This window comes from Pungitius pungitius, unplaced genomic scaffold (genome assembly GCF_949316345.1).
Source record: "Pungitius pungitius unplaced genomic scaffold, fPunPun2.1 scaffold_29, whole genome shotgun sequence".
Classification (NCBI taxonomy): Eukaryota; Metazoa; Chordata; class Actinopteri; order Perciformes; family Gasterosteidae; genus Pungitius; species Pungitius pungitius.
Window position 1 is genome coordinate 1 of NW_026909812.1, and position 14,075 is coordinate 14,075.

Here is a 14,075-nt window from a genome sequence, read left to right on the forward strand (position 1 = left end):
CTTTCAATTTTTTTTTTAAAAATGTCGTTTTTCAGGTGACTTATATTTAGACACCATAAACCCCCTCCCCTCTTCCTTCTCGCACCTCCCACACACACTGTCACTGAAGCGTGATCGCTCCCAGAGTAAAAGTAGTATTCGCAAGATGTTATATGTTTAACCACACCTGAAGCCACTAAGCAGAAATCAATTCTTGACTGCTTCAATTTTCCTTCTACAGCTTGTCTTCTTGAAAATCTGGTTTTGTTTTTATTTAATATCCTCCAAATATCTATCATATTGCAGTTATTCATTACTCTTTTCAGTGTACTTCTACTCGAATCATTTCTATAGACATTGTTTTTTGACAAATCTTTTTCCATTAGGACCACATTAAAATCCCCAATTACAAAAGTGTTTTCATTACACCATTTTTCTAGATTTTTAAAGAAACTTTTTCTTTCCCCTTCTCCATTTGGTGCATACACATTTATCAGCCTATATGTATCGTTTTCCAGGCAGAAATCAATGACCAATACCCTTCCCTCTCTATCCCTATGAACCTCGTTTATGGTTTTGAAGATATTGGCTTGAAAGAGTGAGGCCACACCACAAGAGTTTGGGGTTCCCTCATTTGAGATGACCTTCCCACCCCACTGTTTGATCACATTTTCCCTTAAAGTAACATCCCAATTTGTTTCCTGGAAGCATATTATTTCTGATTTGAGTTGTTTTAAGGTTGAGTCCAGTTTATTTTTATTTCGAAGCCCGTTGGCATTCAGAGAAGTAATTTGGAAACCCAAGGAAGCCATCATTGTAAAGTATATGAAAGTGTATCCCATCTAGTTATTTTTGTTTTTCAGTTTTTTCTTAGCCATGGCCTTTGCTTTTCTCTCCTCGGCTCTATTTCTTAAAACCTTCGCCTTCTCAAAATCCATGTCCGGGTCGGTTTTAGGATGAGGGTCATCAGAGTCGCTGTGCAGCCTTTTATCCGGCTGTCTTGTAGGCACCGGGTCCGTCACCATTGGTAGTAATAGGTTTTTAGCTGGGACTTCTTGAGCTGATGGTACACACTGCCCTGAGAGTGTCCTCACACCTTTTCCGCTTGTCGATGTCACCAGTACACTCTTCTCCAACTTTTCCCTTCCCATGTCCCCCTTGGCACTTTTGTGTAATCCTGCTCCTCCCGTTGTCTTCGTCTCAGCCCTTCCTTCATCAACCTCTTCTGAGAGTTCTTTTTCCCCCTCCTTCTCCAGTTTACTCTCCACCCCCCCCCCTCCTATAACACTCTCGTCCCCCGACGTCCCAATGTTATCCTCCCCAGACTCTATAGTTTCATTGTCTATCATGATTGATTCACTCTCACTCTGGTTGCATATGCATTCCTCCATACTGTTATAGCATAAGCTACATTTGTTGTTATTTTTTTTGCATTCTCTAGCAAAGTGCCCCTGGACTCCACACTTATGGCACTGAAACTCCGGGCATTCTCTCATGATATGCCCAGGTTGGATACACATCCTGCATACTTTCATTTGTTTGTCGTGTATCACTCTAAAGTATTCTGCACCCAGAGCAGTACTGAACTTCGTAGAATACGGCAGGGACTGGACATGATCATTGAATTTTACCTTTAGGAAACGTGTCCCGTCAGCGACATTTGTCCCAGGCCACATCCGCCTTTTGATTGGCGAAGCTGCCGACACACCCCAGCTTGACAGTTTGGCGTGGATCTCGGAGTCTTCGATGTAGAACGGCAGGTTTAGAAAAGACACCACCAGCTCGTTGTTGCACAGCTCCCGTGCGTGGATCCTTGTTTCTCCCATTTTGAAGCCCTCCAGTAGTCTCTCCTTTCCCTTCGGGTGGCTCATTGTCATTTCATATCTGTTGTGGCCCACCACACGGCATGCCATCAGACCACCACACAATTGCCGCACACATTTCATCAATTCCATTGCACCGACGCTGCTTCCCCCTTCCAGCTCCACACCAACCGTGAGCTTCTTGTTGTTTTTTTCCACACCGTCCTCGGTCACTCCACTGCTTGATTCCATACCACTATTCCTTTGGGATTCCGTTTGTCCGTTCATTGTCTGTTCATCATGTTGGTCCAACATATTTAGGGAAGGGAAAAGATACTCTTACCCCCAAACAGTACAAAACTGCTGGGGGTATTAAAACTTTGTATTGCCAAAAAAAACTCCAACAAAGAAGCTTTAGGGCATTTGAAAAAAAAACTGTTCAGAAGAGAGCCCCGAAATGGAGTCAAGCGCCAAACAAATCGGCCTCTGCGTTCACTTCCTGCTTCCTGCTGGGGGCTGAGCCTACAAACAAGATCGGGCGGAACCAGAGAGGTATGGCCGTAAGCTGCTTTTTATCTTTTTCCTAATCCTTTATAATGCGTCAAAAAATTATGTCACGCCTGCCGTTGGCATCTTTGTGTGGGTTAAATAAGGGTATGCAAAGAAGGCTGTGACATCCTATGGCGAAAATTGGATGGACTAGAGAAGACCCGCCCAGGAGTCCCAGCCAATCGGTGGATGGCCATTGCAGTCCCCGCCACCTCAAATGGCCTGACGATGGTATGGACGTAAGCCACCTTTCATCTTCTTCCTATTGCATCTCTTCTACAATGTGAAATACTTTTTACAATTGTGAAGGTGTACAATCTGCGGCGGTGGGCGGCTTTCGGAGAGAGAAGTGAAAAAGCTTACGGCACCTGGGATTCCCAGGCGGTCTTCCATCCAGGTACTAACCAGGCCCTGCTCTGCTTAGCTTCCGAGATCAGACGAGATCGGGCGGAACCAGAGAGGTATGGCCGTAAGCTGCTTTTTATCTTTTTCCTAATCCTTTATAATGCGTCAAAGATAATCAGAAGAGTTTCTTTTTCTAAAATTGAAGCAGTTCTTAGGATTGGCAAGAGAGGTTTCTAAAACCTGAAGGTAACTTTACTTTTCTTCACTGGCAATTCTAACATGTTGGGTTAGCACCTGTATTTCAACGGCTAAATTACAAACAAAAGTATGCCAATTGTTAAATGTTGATCAACACTAATTTAGCAACCATGAAACGGAATCATTTTGGATAATATTGTCTAATTCCCTTTCATATCCAACGTTAAAACAACACTAAACATGCATCTCTTCAACAATGTGATATACTTTTTGTAATTTGTAGGTGTACAATCTGCGGCGCTCTGCAGCTTTCAGAGAGAAGTGAAAAAGCTTACGGCACCTGGGATTCCCAGGCGGTCTTCCATCCAGGTACTAACCAGGCCCTGCTCTGCTTAGCTTCCGAGATCAGACGAGATCGGGCGGAACCAGAGAGGTATGGCCGTAAGCTGCTTTTTATCTTTTTCCTAATCCTTTATAATGCGTCAAAAAATTATGTCACGCCTGCCGTTGGCATCTTTGTGTGGGTTAAATAAGGGTATGCAAAGAAGGCTGTGACATCCTATGGCGAAAATTGGATGGACTAGAGAAGACCCGCCCAGGAGTCCCAGCCAATCGGTGGATGGCCATTGCAGTCCCCGCCACCTCAAATGGCCTGATGATGGTATGGACGTAAGCCACCTTTCATCTTCTTCCTATTGCATCTCTTCTACAATGTGATCAACTTTTTACAATTGTGTAGGTGTACAAGCTACGGCGCTGGGCGGCTTTCAGAGAGAGAAGTGAAAAAGCTTACGGCACCTGGGATTCCCAGGCGGTCTTCCATCCAGGTACTAACCAGGCCCTGCTCTGCTTAGCTTCCGAGATCAGACGAGATCGGGCGGAACCAGAGAGGTATGGCCGTAAGCTGCTTTTCATCTTTTTCCTAATCCTTTAAAACGTGTCAAAGATAATCAGAAGTTTCTTTTTCTAAAATTGAAGCAGTTCTTAGCATTGGCAAGAGAGGTTCCTAAAACCTAAAGGGAACTTTACTTTTCTTCACTGGTAAATCTAACATGTTTGGTTAGCAACTGTATTTCAACGGCTAAATTACAAACAAAAGTATGCCAATTGTTAAATGTTGATCAACACTAATTTAGCAACCATGAAACGGAATCATGTTTGATAATATTGTCTAAATGCCTTTCATATCCAACGTTAAAACAACAATAAACATGCATCTCTTCAACAATGTGATATACTTTTTGTAATTTGTAGGTGTACAATCTGCGGCGCTCTGCAGCTTTCAGAGAGAAGTGAAAAAGCTTACGGCACCTGGGATTCCCAGGCGGTCTTCCATCCAGGTACTAACCAGGCCCTGCTCTGCTTAGCTTCCGAGATCAGACGAGATCGGGCGGAACCAGAGAGGTATGGCCGTAAGCTGCTTTTTATCTTTTTCCTAATCCTTTATAATGCGTCAAAAAATTATGTCACGCCTGCCGTTGGCATCTTTGTGTGGGTTAAATAAGGGTATGCAAAGAAGGCTGTGACATCCTATGGCGAAAATTGGATGGACTAGAGAAGACCCGCCCAGGAGTCCCAGCCAATCGGTGGATGGCCATTGCAGTCCCCGCCACCTCAAATGGCCTGACGATGGTATGGACGTAAGCCACCTTTCATCTTCTTCCTATTGCATCTCTTCTACAATGTGATAAACTTTTTACAATTGTGTAGGTGTACAAGCTACGGCGCTGGGCGGCTTTCAGAGAGAGAAGTGAAAAAGCTTACGGCACCTGGGATTCCCAGGCGGTCTTCCATCCAGGTACTAACCAGGCCCTGCTCTGCTTAGCTTCCGAGATCAGACGAGATCGGGCGGAACCAGAGAGGTATGGCCGTAAGCTGCTTTTTATCTTTTTCCTAATCCTTTATAATGCGTCAAAAAATTATGTCACGCCTGCCGTTGGCATCTTTGTGTGGGTTAAATAAGGGTATGCAAAGAAGGCTGTGACATCCTATGGCGAAAATTGGATGGACTAGAGAAGACCCGCCCAGGAGTCCCAGCCAATCGGTGGATGGCCATTGCAGTCCCCGCCACCTCAAATGGCCTGACGATGGTATGGACGTAAGCCACCTTTCATCTTCTTCCTATTGCATCTCTTCTACAATGTGATCAACTTTTTACAATTGTGTAGGTGTACAAGCTACGGCGCTGGGCGGCTTTCAGAGAGAGAAGTGAAAAAGCTTACGGCACCTGGGATTCCCAGGCGGTCTTCCATCCAGGTACTAACCAGGCCCTGCTCTGCTTAGCTTCCGAGATCAGACGAGATCGGGCGGAACCAGAGAGGTATGGCCGTAAGCTGCTTTTTATCTTTTTCCTAATCCTTTATAATGCGTCAAAAAATTATGTCACGCCTGCCGTTGGCATCTTTGTGTGGGTTAAATAAGGGTATGCAAAGAAGGCTGTGACATCCTATGGCGAAAATTGGATGGACTAGAGAAGACCCGCCCAGGAGTCCCAGCAAATCGGTGGATGGCCATTGCAGTCCCCGCCACCTCAAATGGCCTGACGATGGTATGGACGTAAGCCACCTTTCATCTTCTTCCTATTGCATCTCTTCTACAATGTGATCAACTTTTTACAATTGTGTAGGTGTACAAGCTACGTCGCTGGGCGGCTTTCAGAGAGAGAAGTGAAAAAGCTTACGGCACCTGGGATTCCCAGGCGGTCTTCCATCCAGGTACTAACCAGGCCCTGCTCTGCTTAGCTTCCGAGATCAGACGAGATCGGGCGGAACCAGAGAGGTATGGCCGTAAGCTGCTTTTCAACTTTTTCCTAATCCTTTAAAACGTGTCAAAGATAATCAGAAGTTTCTTTTTCTAAAATTGAAGCAGTTCTTAGCATTGGCAAGAGAGGTTCCTAAAACCTAAAGGGAACTTTACTTTTCTTCACTGGTAAATCTAACATGTTTGGTTAGCACCTGTATTTCAACGGCTAAATTACAAACAAAAGTATGCCAATTGTTAAATGTTGATCAACACTAATTTAGCAATCATGAAACGGAATCATTTTGGATAATATTGTCTAATTTCCTTTCATATGCAACGTTAAAACAACACTAAACATGCATCTCTTCAACAATGTGATATACTTTTTGTAATTTGTAGGTGTACAATCTGCGGCGCTCTGCAGCTTTCAGAGAGAAGTGAAAAAGCTTACGGCACCTGGGATTCCCAGGCGGTCTTCCATCCAGGTACTAACCAGGCCCTGCTCTGCTTAGCTTCCGAGATCAGACGAGATCGGGCGGAACCAGAGAGGTATGGCCGTAAGCTGCTTTTTATCTTTTTCCTAATCCTTTATAATGCGTCAAAAAATTATGTCACGCCTGCCGTTGGCATCTTTGTGTGGGTTAAATAAGGGTATGCAAAGAAGGCTGTGACATCCTATGGCGAAAATTGGATGGACTAGAGAAGACCCGCCCAGGAGTCCCAGCCAATCGGTGGATGGCCATTGCAGTCCCCGCCACCTCAAATGGCCTGACGATGGTATGGACGTAAGCCACCTTTCATCTTCTTCCTATTGCATCTCTTCTACAATGTGATCAACTTTTTACAATTGTGTAGGTGTACAAGCTACGGCGCTGGGCGGCTTTCAGAGAGAGAAGTGAAAAAGCTTACGGCACCTGGGATTCCCAGGCGGTCTTCCATCCAGGTACTAACCAGGCCCTGCTCTGCTTAGCTTCCGAGATCAGACGAGATCGGGCGGAACCAGAGAGGTATGGCCGTAAGCTGCTTTTCATCTTTTTCCTAATCCTTTAAAACGTGTCAAAGATAATCAGAAGTTTCTTTTTCTAAAATTGAAGCAGTTCTTAGCATTGGCAAGAGAGGTTCCTAAAACCTAAAGGGAACTTTACTTTTCTTCACTGGTAAATCTAACATGTTTGGTTAGCAACTGTATTTCAACGGCTAAATTACAAACAAAAGTATGCCAATTGTTAAATGTTGATCAACACTAATTTAGCAACCATAAAAACGGAATTATGTTTGATAATATTGTCTAAATGCCTTTCATATCCAACGTTAAAACAACAATAAACATGCATCTCTTCAACAATGTGATATACTTTTTGTAATTTGTAGGTGTACAATCTGCGGCGCTCTGCAGCTTTCAGAGAGAAGTAAAAAAGCTTACGGCACCTGGGATTCCCAGGCGGTCTTCCATCCAGGTACTAACCAGGCCCTGCTCTGCTTAGCTTCCGAGATCAGACGAGATCGGGCGGAACCAGAGAGGTATGGCCGTAAGCTGCTTTTTATCTTTTTCCTAATCCTTTATAATGCGTCAAAAAATTATGTCACGCCTGCCGTTGGCATCTTTGTGTGGGTTAAATAAGGGTATGCAAAGAAGGCTGTGACATCCTATGGCGAAAATTGGATGGACTAGAGAAGACCCGCCCAGGAGTCCCAGCCAATCGGTGGATGGCCATTGCAGTCCCCGCCACCTCAAATGGCCTGATGATGGTATGGACGTAAGCCACCTTTCATCTTCTTCCTATTGCATCTCTTCTACAATGTGATCAACTTTTTACAATTGTGTAGGTGTACAAGCTACGGCGCTGGGCGGCTTTCAGAGAGAGAAGTGAAAAAGCTTACGGCACCTGGGATTCCCAGGCGGTCTTCCATCCAGGTACTAACCAGGCCCTGCTCTGCTTAGCTTCCGAGATCAGACGAGATCGGGCGGAACCAGAGAGGTATGGCCGTAAGCTGCTTTTTATCTTTTTCCTAATCCTTTATAATGCGTCAAAAAATTATGTCACGCCTGCCGTTGGCATCTTTGTGTGGGTTAAATAAGGGTATGCAAAGAAGGCTGTGACATCCTATGGCGAAAATTGGATGGACTAGAGAAGACCCGCCCAGGAGTCCCAGCCAATCGGTGGATGGCCATTGCAGTCCCCGCCACCTCAAATGGCCTGACGATGGTATGGACGTAAGCCACCTTTCATCTTCTTCCTATTGCATCTCTTCTACAATGTGATCAACTTTTTACAATTGTGTAGGTGTACAAGCTACGTCGCTGGGCGGCTTTCAGAGAGAGAAGTGAAAAAGCTTACGGCACCTGGGATTCCCAGGCGGTCTTCCATCCAGGTACTAACCAGGCCCTGCTCTGCTTAGCTTCCGAGATCAGACGAGATCGGGCGGAACCAGAGAGGTATGGCCGTAAGCTGCTTTTCAACTTTTTCCTAATCCTTTAAAACGTGTCAAAGATAATCAGAAGTTTCTTTTTCTAAAATTGAAGCAGTTCTTAGCATTGGCAAGAGAGGTTCCTAAAACCTAAAGGGAACTTTACTTTTCTTCACTGGTAAATCTAACATGTTTGGTTAGCACCTGTATTTCAACGGCTAAATTACAAACAAAAGTATGCCAATTGTTAAATGTTGATCAACACTAATTTAGCAATCATGAAACGGAATCATTTTGGATAATATTGTCTAATTTCCTTTCATATGCAACGTTAAAACAACACTAAACATGCATCTCTTCAACAATGTGATATACTTTTTGTAATTTGTAGGTGTACAATCTGCGGCGCTCTGCAGCTTTCAGAGAGAAGTGAAAAAGCTTACGGCACCTGGGATTCCCAGGCGGTCTTCCATCCAGGTACTAACCAGGCCCTGCTCTGCTTAGCTTCCGAGATCAGACAAGATCGGGCGGAACCAGAGAGGTATGGCCGTAAGCTGCTTTTTATCTTTTTCCTAATCCTTTATAATGCGTCAAAAAATTATGTCACGCCTGCCGTTGGCATCTTTGTGTGGGTTAAATAAGGGTATGCAAAGAAGGCTGTGACATCCTATGGCGAAAATTGGATGGACTAGAGAAGACCCGCCCAGGAGTCCCAGCCAATCGGTGGATGGCCATTGCAGTCCCCGCCACCTCAAATGGCCTGACGATGGTATGGACGTAAGCCACCTTTCATCTTCTTCCTATTGCATCTCTTCTACAATGTGATCAACTTTTTACAATTGTGTAGGTGTACAAGCTACGGCGCTGGGCGGCTTTCAGAGAGAGAAGTGAAAAAGCTTACGGCACCTGGGATTCCCAGGCGGTCTTCCATCCAGGTACTAACCAGGCCCTGCTCTGCTTAGCTTCCGAGATCAGACGAGATCGGGCGGAACCAGAGAGGTATGGCCGTAAGCTGCTTTTCATCTTTTTCCTAATCCTTTAAAACGTGTCAAAGATAATCAGAAGTTTCTTTTTCTAAAATTGAAGCAGTTCTTAGCATTGGCAAGAGAGGTTCCTAAAACCTAAAGGGAACTTTACTTTTCTTCTTTGGTAAATCTAACATGTTTGGTTAGCACCTGTATTTCAACGGCTAAATTACAAACAAAAGTATGCCAATTGTTAAATGTTGATCAACACTAATTTAGCAACCATGAAACGGAATCATGTTTGATAATATTGTCTAAATGCCTTTCATATGCAACGTTAAAAAAACACTAAACATGCATCTCTTCAACAATGTGATATACTTTTTGTAATTTGTAGGTGTACAATCTGCGGCGCTCGGCGGCTTTCGGTGAGAGAAGTGAAAAAGCTTACGGCACCTGGGATTCCCAGGCGGTCTTCCATCCAGGTACTAACCAGGCCCAGCTCTGCTTAGCTTCCGAGATCAGACGAGATCGGGCGGAACCAGAGAGGTATGGCCGTAAGCTGCTTTTTATCTTTTTCCTAATCCTTTATAATGCGTCAAAAAATTATGTCACGCCTGCCGTTGGCATCTTTGTGTGGGTTAAATAAGGGTATGCAAAGAAGGCTGTGACATCCTATGGCGAAAATTGGATGGACTAGAGAAGACCCGCCCAGGAGTCCCAGCCAATCGGTGGATGGCCATTGCAGTCCCCGCCACCTCAAATGGCCTGACGATGGTATGGACGTAAGCCACCTTTCATCTTCTTCCTATTGCATCTCTTCTACAATGTGAAATACTTTTTACAATTGTGAAGGTGTACAATCTGCGGCGGTGGGCGGCTTTCGGAGAGAGAAGTGAAAAAGCTTACGGCACCTGGGATTCCCAGGCGGTCTTCCATCCAGGTACTAACCAGGCCCTGCTCTGCTTAGCTTCCGAGATCAGACGAGATCGGGCGGAACCAGAGAGGTATGGCCGTAAGCTGCTTTTTATCTTTTTCCTAATCCTTTATAATGCGTCAAAGATAATCAGAAGAGTTTCTTTTTCTAAAATTGAAGCAGTTCTTAGGATTGGCAAGAGAGGTTTCTAAAACCTGAAGGTAACTTTACTTTTCTTCACTGGCAATTCTAACATGTTGGGTTAGCACCTGTATTTCAACGGCTAAATTACAAACAAAAGTATGCCAATTGTTAAATGTTGATCAACACTAATTTAGCAACCATGAAACGGAATCATTTTGGATTATATTGTCTAATTGCCTTTCATATCCAACGTTAAAACAACACTAAACATGCATCTCTTCAACAATGTGATATACTTTTTGTAATTTGTAGGTGTACAATCTGCGGCGCTCGGCGGCTTTCGGTGAGAGAAGTGAAAAAGCTTACGGCACCTGGGATTCCCAGGCGGTCTTCCATCCAGGTACTAACCAGCACCCGCTCTGCTTAGCTTCCGAGATCAGACGAGATCGGGCGGAACCAGAGAGGTATGGCTGTAAGCTGCTTTTTATCTTTTTCCTAATCCTTTAAAACGTGTCAAAGATAATCAGAAGTTTCTTTTTCTAAAATTGAAGCAGTTCTTAGCATTGGCAAGAGAGGTTCCTAAAACCTGAAGGTAACTTTACTTTTCTTCACTGGTAAATCTAACATGTTTGGTTAGCACCTGTATTTCAACGGCTAAATTACAAACAATAGTATGCCAATCGTAAAATGTTGATCAACACCAATTTAGCAATCATGAAACGGAATCATTTTGGATAATATTGTCTAATTTCCTTTCATATCCAACGTTAAAACAACACTAAACATGCATCTCTTCAACAATGTGATATACTTTTTGTAATTTGTAGGTGTACAATCTGCGGCGCTCTGCAGCTTTCAGAGAGAAGTGAAAAAGCTTACGGCACCTGGGATTCCCAGGCGGTCTTCCATCCAGGTACTAACCAGGCCCTGCTCTGCTTAGCTTCCGAGATCAGACGAGATCGGGCGGAACCAGAGAGGTATGGCCGTAAGCTGCTTTTTATCTTTTTCCTAATCCTTTATAATGCGTCAAAAAATTATGTCACGCCTGCCGTTGGCATCTTTGTGTGGGTTAAATAAGGGTATGCAAAGAAGGCTGTGACATCCTATGGCGAAAATTGGATGGACTAGAGAAGACCCGCCCAGGAGTCCCAGCCAATCGGTGGATGGCCATTGCAGTCCCCGCCACCTCAAATGGCCTGATGATGGTATGGACGTAAGCCACCTTTCATCTTCTTCCTATTGCATCTCTTCTACAATGTGATAAACTTTTTACAATTGTGTAGGTGTACAAGCTACGGCGCTGGGCGGCTTTCAGAGAGAGAAGTGAAAAAGCTTACGGCACCTGGGATTCCCAGGTGGTCTTCCATCCAGGTACTAACCAGGCCCTGCTCTGCTTAGCTTCCGAGATCAGACGAGATCGGGCGGAACCAGAGAGGTATGGCCGTAAGCTGCTTTTTATCTTTTTCCTAATCCTTTATAATGCGTCAAAAAATTATGTCACGCCTGCCGTTGGCATCTTTGTGTGGGTTAAATAAGGGTATGCAAAGAAGGCTGTGACATCCTATGGCGAAAATTGGATGGACTAGAGAAGACCCGCCCAGGAGTCCCAGCCAATCGGTGGATGGCCATTGCAGTCCCCGCCACCTCAAATGGCCTGACGATGGTATGGACGTAAGCCACCTTTCATCTTCTTCCTATTGCATCTCTTCTACAATGTGATCAACTTTTTACAATTGTGTAGGTGTACAAGCTACGTCGCTGGGCGGCTTTCAGAGAGAGAAGTGAAAAAGCTTACGGCACCTGGGATTCCCAGGCGGTCTTCCATCCAGGTACTAACCAGGCCCTGCTCTGCTTAGCTTCCGAGATCAGACGAGATCGGGCGGAACCAGAGAGGTATGGCCGTAAGCTGCTTTTTATCTTTTTCCTAATCCTTTATAATGCGTCAAAAAATTATGTCACGCCTGCCGTTGGCATCTTTGTGTGGGTTAAATAAGGGTATGCAAAGAAGGCTGTGACATCCTATGGCGAAAATTGGATGGACTAGAGAAGACCCGCCCAGGAGTCCCAGCCAATCGGTGGATGGCCATTGCAGTCCCCGCCACCTCAAATGGCCTGACGATGGTATGGAAGTAAGCCACCTTTCATCTTCTTCCTATTGCATCTCTTCTACAATGTGAAATACTTTTTACAATTGTGAAGGTGTACAATCTGCGGCGGTGGGCGGCTTTCGGAGAGAGAAGTGAAAAAGCTTACGGCACCTGGGATTCCCAGGCGGTCTTCCATCCAGGTACTAACCAGGCCCTGCTCTGCTTAGCTTCCGAGATCAGACGAGATCGGGCGGAACCAGAGAGGTATGGCCGTAAGCTGCTTTTTATCTTTTTCCTAATCCTTTATAATGCGTCAAAGATAATCAGAAGAGTTTCTTTTTCTAAAATTGAAGCAGTTCTTAGGATTGGCAAGAGAGGTTTCTAAAACCTGAAGGTAACTTTACTTTTCTTCACTGGCAATTCTAACATGTTGGGTTAGCACCTGTATTTCAACGGCTAAATTACAAACAAAAGTATGCCAATTGTTAAATGTTGATCAACACTAATTTAGCAACCATGAAACGGAATCATTTTGGATTATATTGTCTAATTGCCTTTCATATCCAACGTTAAAACAACACTAAACATGCATCTCTTCAACAATGTGATATACTTTTTGTAATTTGTAGGTGTACAATCTGCGGCGCTCGGCGGCTTTCGGTGAGAGAAGTGAAAAAGCTTACGGCACCTGGGATTCCCAGGCGGTCTTCCATCCAGGTACTAACCAGCACCCGCTCTGCTTAGCTTCCGAGATCAGACGAGATCGGGCGGAACCAGAGAGGTATGGCTGTAAGCTGCTTTTTATCTTTTTCCTAATCCTTTAAAACGTGTCAAAGATAATCAGAAGTTTCTTTTTCTAAAATTGAAGCAGTTCTTAGCATTGGCAAGAGAGGTTCCTAAAACCTGAAGGTAACTTTACTTTTCTTCACTGGTAAATCTAACATGTTTGGTTAGCACCTGTATTTCAACGGCTAAATTACAAACAATAGTATGCCAATCGTAAAATGTTGATCAACACCAATTTAGCAATCATGAAACGGAATCATTTTGGATAATATTGTCTAATTTCCTTTCATATCCAACGTTAAAACAACACTAAACATGCATCTCTTCAACAATGTGATATACTTTTTGTAATTTGTAGGTGTACAATCTGCGGCGCTCTGCAGCTTTCAGAGAGAAGTGAAAAAGCTTACGGCACCTGGGATTCCCAGGCGGTCTTCCATCCAGGTACTAACCAGGCCCTGCTCTGCTTAGCTTCCGAGATCAGACGAGATCGGGCGGAACCAGAGAGGTATGGCCGTAAGCTGCTTTTTATCTTTTTCCTAATCCTTTATAATGCGTCAAAAAATTATGTCACGCCTGCCGTTGGCATCTTTGTGTGGGTTAAATAAGGGTATGCAAAGAAGGCTGTGACATCCTATGGCGAAAATTGGATGGACTAGAGAAGACCCGCCCAGGAGTCCCAGCCAATCGGTGGATGGCCATTGCAGTCCCCGCCACCTCAAATGGCCTGACGATGGTATGGACGTAAGCCACCTTTCATCTTCTTCCTATTGCATCTCTTCTACAATGTGAAATACTTTTTACAATTGTGAAGGTGTACAATCTGCGGCGGTGGGCGGCTTTCGGAGAGAGAAGTGAAAAAGCTTACGGCACCTGGGATTCCCAGGCGGTCTTCCATCCAGGTACTAACCAGGCCCTGCTCTGCTTAGCTTCCGAGATCAGACGAGATCGGGCGGAACCAGAGAGGTATGGCCGTAAGCTGCTTTTTATCTTTTTCCTAATCCTTTATAATGCGTCAAAGATAATCAGAAGAGTTTCTTTTTCTAAAATTGAAGCAGTTCTTAGGATTGGCAAGAGAGGTTTCTAAAACCTGAAGGTAACTTTACTTTTCTTCACTGGCAATTCTAACATGTTGGGTTAGCACCTGTATTTC

At 44.5% G+C, this 14,075-nt stretch overlaps 22 non-coding genes and 2 pseudogenes across 22 annotated transcripts; all 24 read right to left on the bottom strand.

Annotated features, from left to right (window-relative positions):
• Positions 1 to 2,686: 2,686 nt before the first annotated feature.
• Positions 2,687 to 2,805, bottom strand: LOC134111822 (5S ribosomal RNA). Its single transcript, XR_009945164.1, has one exon. It is a non-coding gene; the product is annotated as a 5S ribosomal RNA (ribosomal RNA).
• Positions 2,806 to 3,201: 396 nt separating this feature from the next.
• LOC134111834 (5S ribosomal RNA) lies at positions 3,202 to 3,320 on the bottom strand. The gene has a single exon (XR_009945175.1). It is a non-coding gene; the product is annotated as a 5S ribosomal RNA (ribosomal RNA).
• A 339-nt stretch (positions 3,321 to 3,659) lies between these two features.
• On the bottom strand, positions 3,660 to 3,778 carry LOC134111845 (5S ribosomal RNA). Its single transcript, XR_009945186.1, has one exon. It is a non-coding gene; the product is annotated as a 5S ribosomal RNA (ribosomal RNA).
• A 394-nt stretch (positions 3,779 to 4,172) lies between these two features.
• LOC134111857 (5S ribosomal RNA) lies at positions 4,173 to 4,291 on the bottom strand. Its single transcript, XR_009945197.1, has one exon. It is a non-coding gene; the product is annotated as a 5S ribosomal RNA (ribosomal RNA).
• A 339-nt stretch (positions 4,292 to 4,630) lies between these two features.
• Positions 4,631 to 4,749, bottom strand: LOC134111869 (5S ribosomal RNA). The gene has a single exon (XR_009945210.1). It is a non-coding gene; the product is annotated as a 5S ribosomal RNA (ribosomal RNA).
• A 339-nt stretch (positions 4,750 to 5,088) lies between these two features.
• LOC134111880 (5S ribosomal RNA) lies at positions 5,089 to 5,207 on the bottom strand. The gene has a single exon (XR_009945221.1). It is a non-coding gene; the product is annotated as a 5S ribosomal RNA (ribosomal RNA).
• Positions 5,208 to 5,546: 339 nt separating this feature from the next.
• LOC134111891 (5S ribosomal RNA) lies at positions 5,547 to 5,665 on the bottom strand. Its single transcript, XR_009945232.1, has one exon. It is a non-coding gene; the product is annotated as a 5S ribosomal RNA (ribosomal RNA).
• Positions 5,666 to 6,059: 394 nt separating this feature from the next.
• LOC134111902 (5S ribosomal RNA) lies at positions 6,060 to 6,178 on the bottom strand. The gene has a single exon (XR_009945243.1). It is a non-coding gene; the product is annotated as a 5S ribosomal RNA (ribosomal RNA).
• A 339-nt stretch (positions 6,179 to 6,517) lies between these two features.
• On the bottom strand, positions 6,518 to 6,636 carry LOC134111913 (5S ribosomal RNA). The gene has a single exon (XR_009945254.1). It is a non-coding gene; the product is annotated as a 5S ribosomal RNA (ribosomal RNA).
• Positions 6,637 to 7,031: 395 nt separating this feature from the next.
• Positions 7,032 to 7,150, bottom strand: LOC134110675 (5S ribosomal RNA). The gene has a single exon (XR_009944059.1). It is a non-coding gene; the product is annotated as a 5S ribosomal RNA (ribosomal RNA).
• A 339-nt stretch (positions 7,151 to 7,489) lies between these two features.
• On the bottom strand, positions 7,490 to 7,608 carry LOC134110686 (5S ribosomal RNA). The gene has a single exon (XR_009944070.1). It is a non-coding gene; the product is annotated as a 5S ribosomal RNA (ribosomal RNA).
• Positions 7,609 to 7,947: 339 nt separating this feature from the next.
• LOC134110697 (5S ribosomal RNA) lies at positions 7,948 to 8,066 on the bottom strand. The gene has a single exon (XR_009944081.1). It is a non-coding gene; the product is annotated as a 5S ribosomal RNA (ribosomal RNA).
• A 394-nt stretch (positions 8,067 to 8,460) lies between these two features.
• Positions 8,461 to 8,579, bottom strand: LOC134111201 (5S ribosomal RNA). The gene has a single exon (XR_009944583.1). It is a non-coding gene; the product is annotated as a 5S ribosomal RNA (ribosomal RNA).
• A 339-nt stretch (positions 8,580 to 8,918) lies between these two features.
• On the bottom strand, positions 8,919 to 9,037 carry LOC134110708 (5S ribosomal RNA). The gene has a single exon (XR_009944092.1). It is a non-coding gene; the product is annotated as a 5S ribosomal RNA (ribosomal RNA).
• A 396-nt stretch (positions 9,038 to 9,433) lies between these two features.
• LOC134111643 (5S ribosomal RNA) lies at positions 9,434 to 9,552 on the bottom strand. The gene has a single exon (XR_009944987.1). It is a non-coding gene; the product is annotated as a 5S ribosomal RNA (ribosomal RNA).
• A 339-nt stretch (positions 9,553 to 9,891) lies between these two features.
• Positions 9,892 to 10,010, bottom strand: LOC134110719 (5S ribosomal RNA). The gene has a single exon (XR_009944103.1). It is a non-coding gene; the product is annotated as a 5S ribosomal RNA (ribosomal RNA).
• A 398-nt stretch (positions 10,011 to 10,408) lies between these two features.
• On the bottom strand, positions 10,409 to 10,527 carry LOC134111460 (5S ribosomal RNA; annotated as a pseudogene).
• Positions 10,528 to 10,921: 394 nt separating this feature from the next.
• LOC134110732 (5S ribosomal RNA) lies at positions 10,922 to 11,040 on the bottom strand. The gene has a single exon (XR_009944115.1). It is a non-coding gene; the product is annotated as a 5S ribosomal RNA (ribosomal RNA).
• A 339-nt stretch (positions 11,041 to 11,379) lies between these two features.
• LOC134111598 (5S ribosomal RNA) lies at positions 11,380 to 11,498 on the bottom strand. The gene has a single exon (XR_009944942.1). It is a non-coding gene; the product is annotated as a 5S ribosomal RNA (ribosomal RNA).
• Positions 11,499 to 11,837: 339 nt separating this feature from the next.
• On the bottom strand, positions 11,838 to 11,956 carry LOC134110743 (5S ribosomal RNA). Its single transcript, XR_009944126.1, has one exon. It is a non-coding gene; the product is annotated as a 5S ribosomal RNA (ribosomal RNA).
• A 339-nt stretch (positions 11,957 to 12,295) lies between these two features.
• LOC134110754 (5S ribosomal RNA) lies at positions 12,296 to 12,414 on the bottom strand. The gene has a single exon (XR_009944137.1). It is a non-coding gene; the product is annotated as a 5S ribosomal RNA (ribosomal RNA).
• Positions 12,415 to 12,812: 398 nt separating this feature from the next.
• Positions 12,813 to 12,931, bottom strand: LOC134111461 (5S ribosomal RNA; annotated as a pseudogene).
• Positions 12,932 to 13,325: 394 nt separating this feature from the next.
• LOC134110765 (5S ribosomal RNA) lies at positions 13,326 to 13,444 on the bottom strand. The gene has a single exon (XR_009944148.1). It is a non-coding gene; the product is annotated as a 5S ribosomal RNA (ribosomal RNA).
• Positions 13,445 to 13,783: 339 nt separating this feature from the next.
• Positions 13,784 to 13,902, bottom strand: LOC134110776 (5S ribosomal RNA). The gene has a single exon (XR_009944159.1). It is a non-coding gene; the product is annotated as a 5S ribosomal RNA (ribosomal RNA).
• Positions 13,903 to 14,075: the final 173 nt, after the last annotated feature.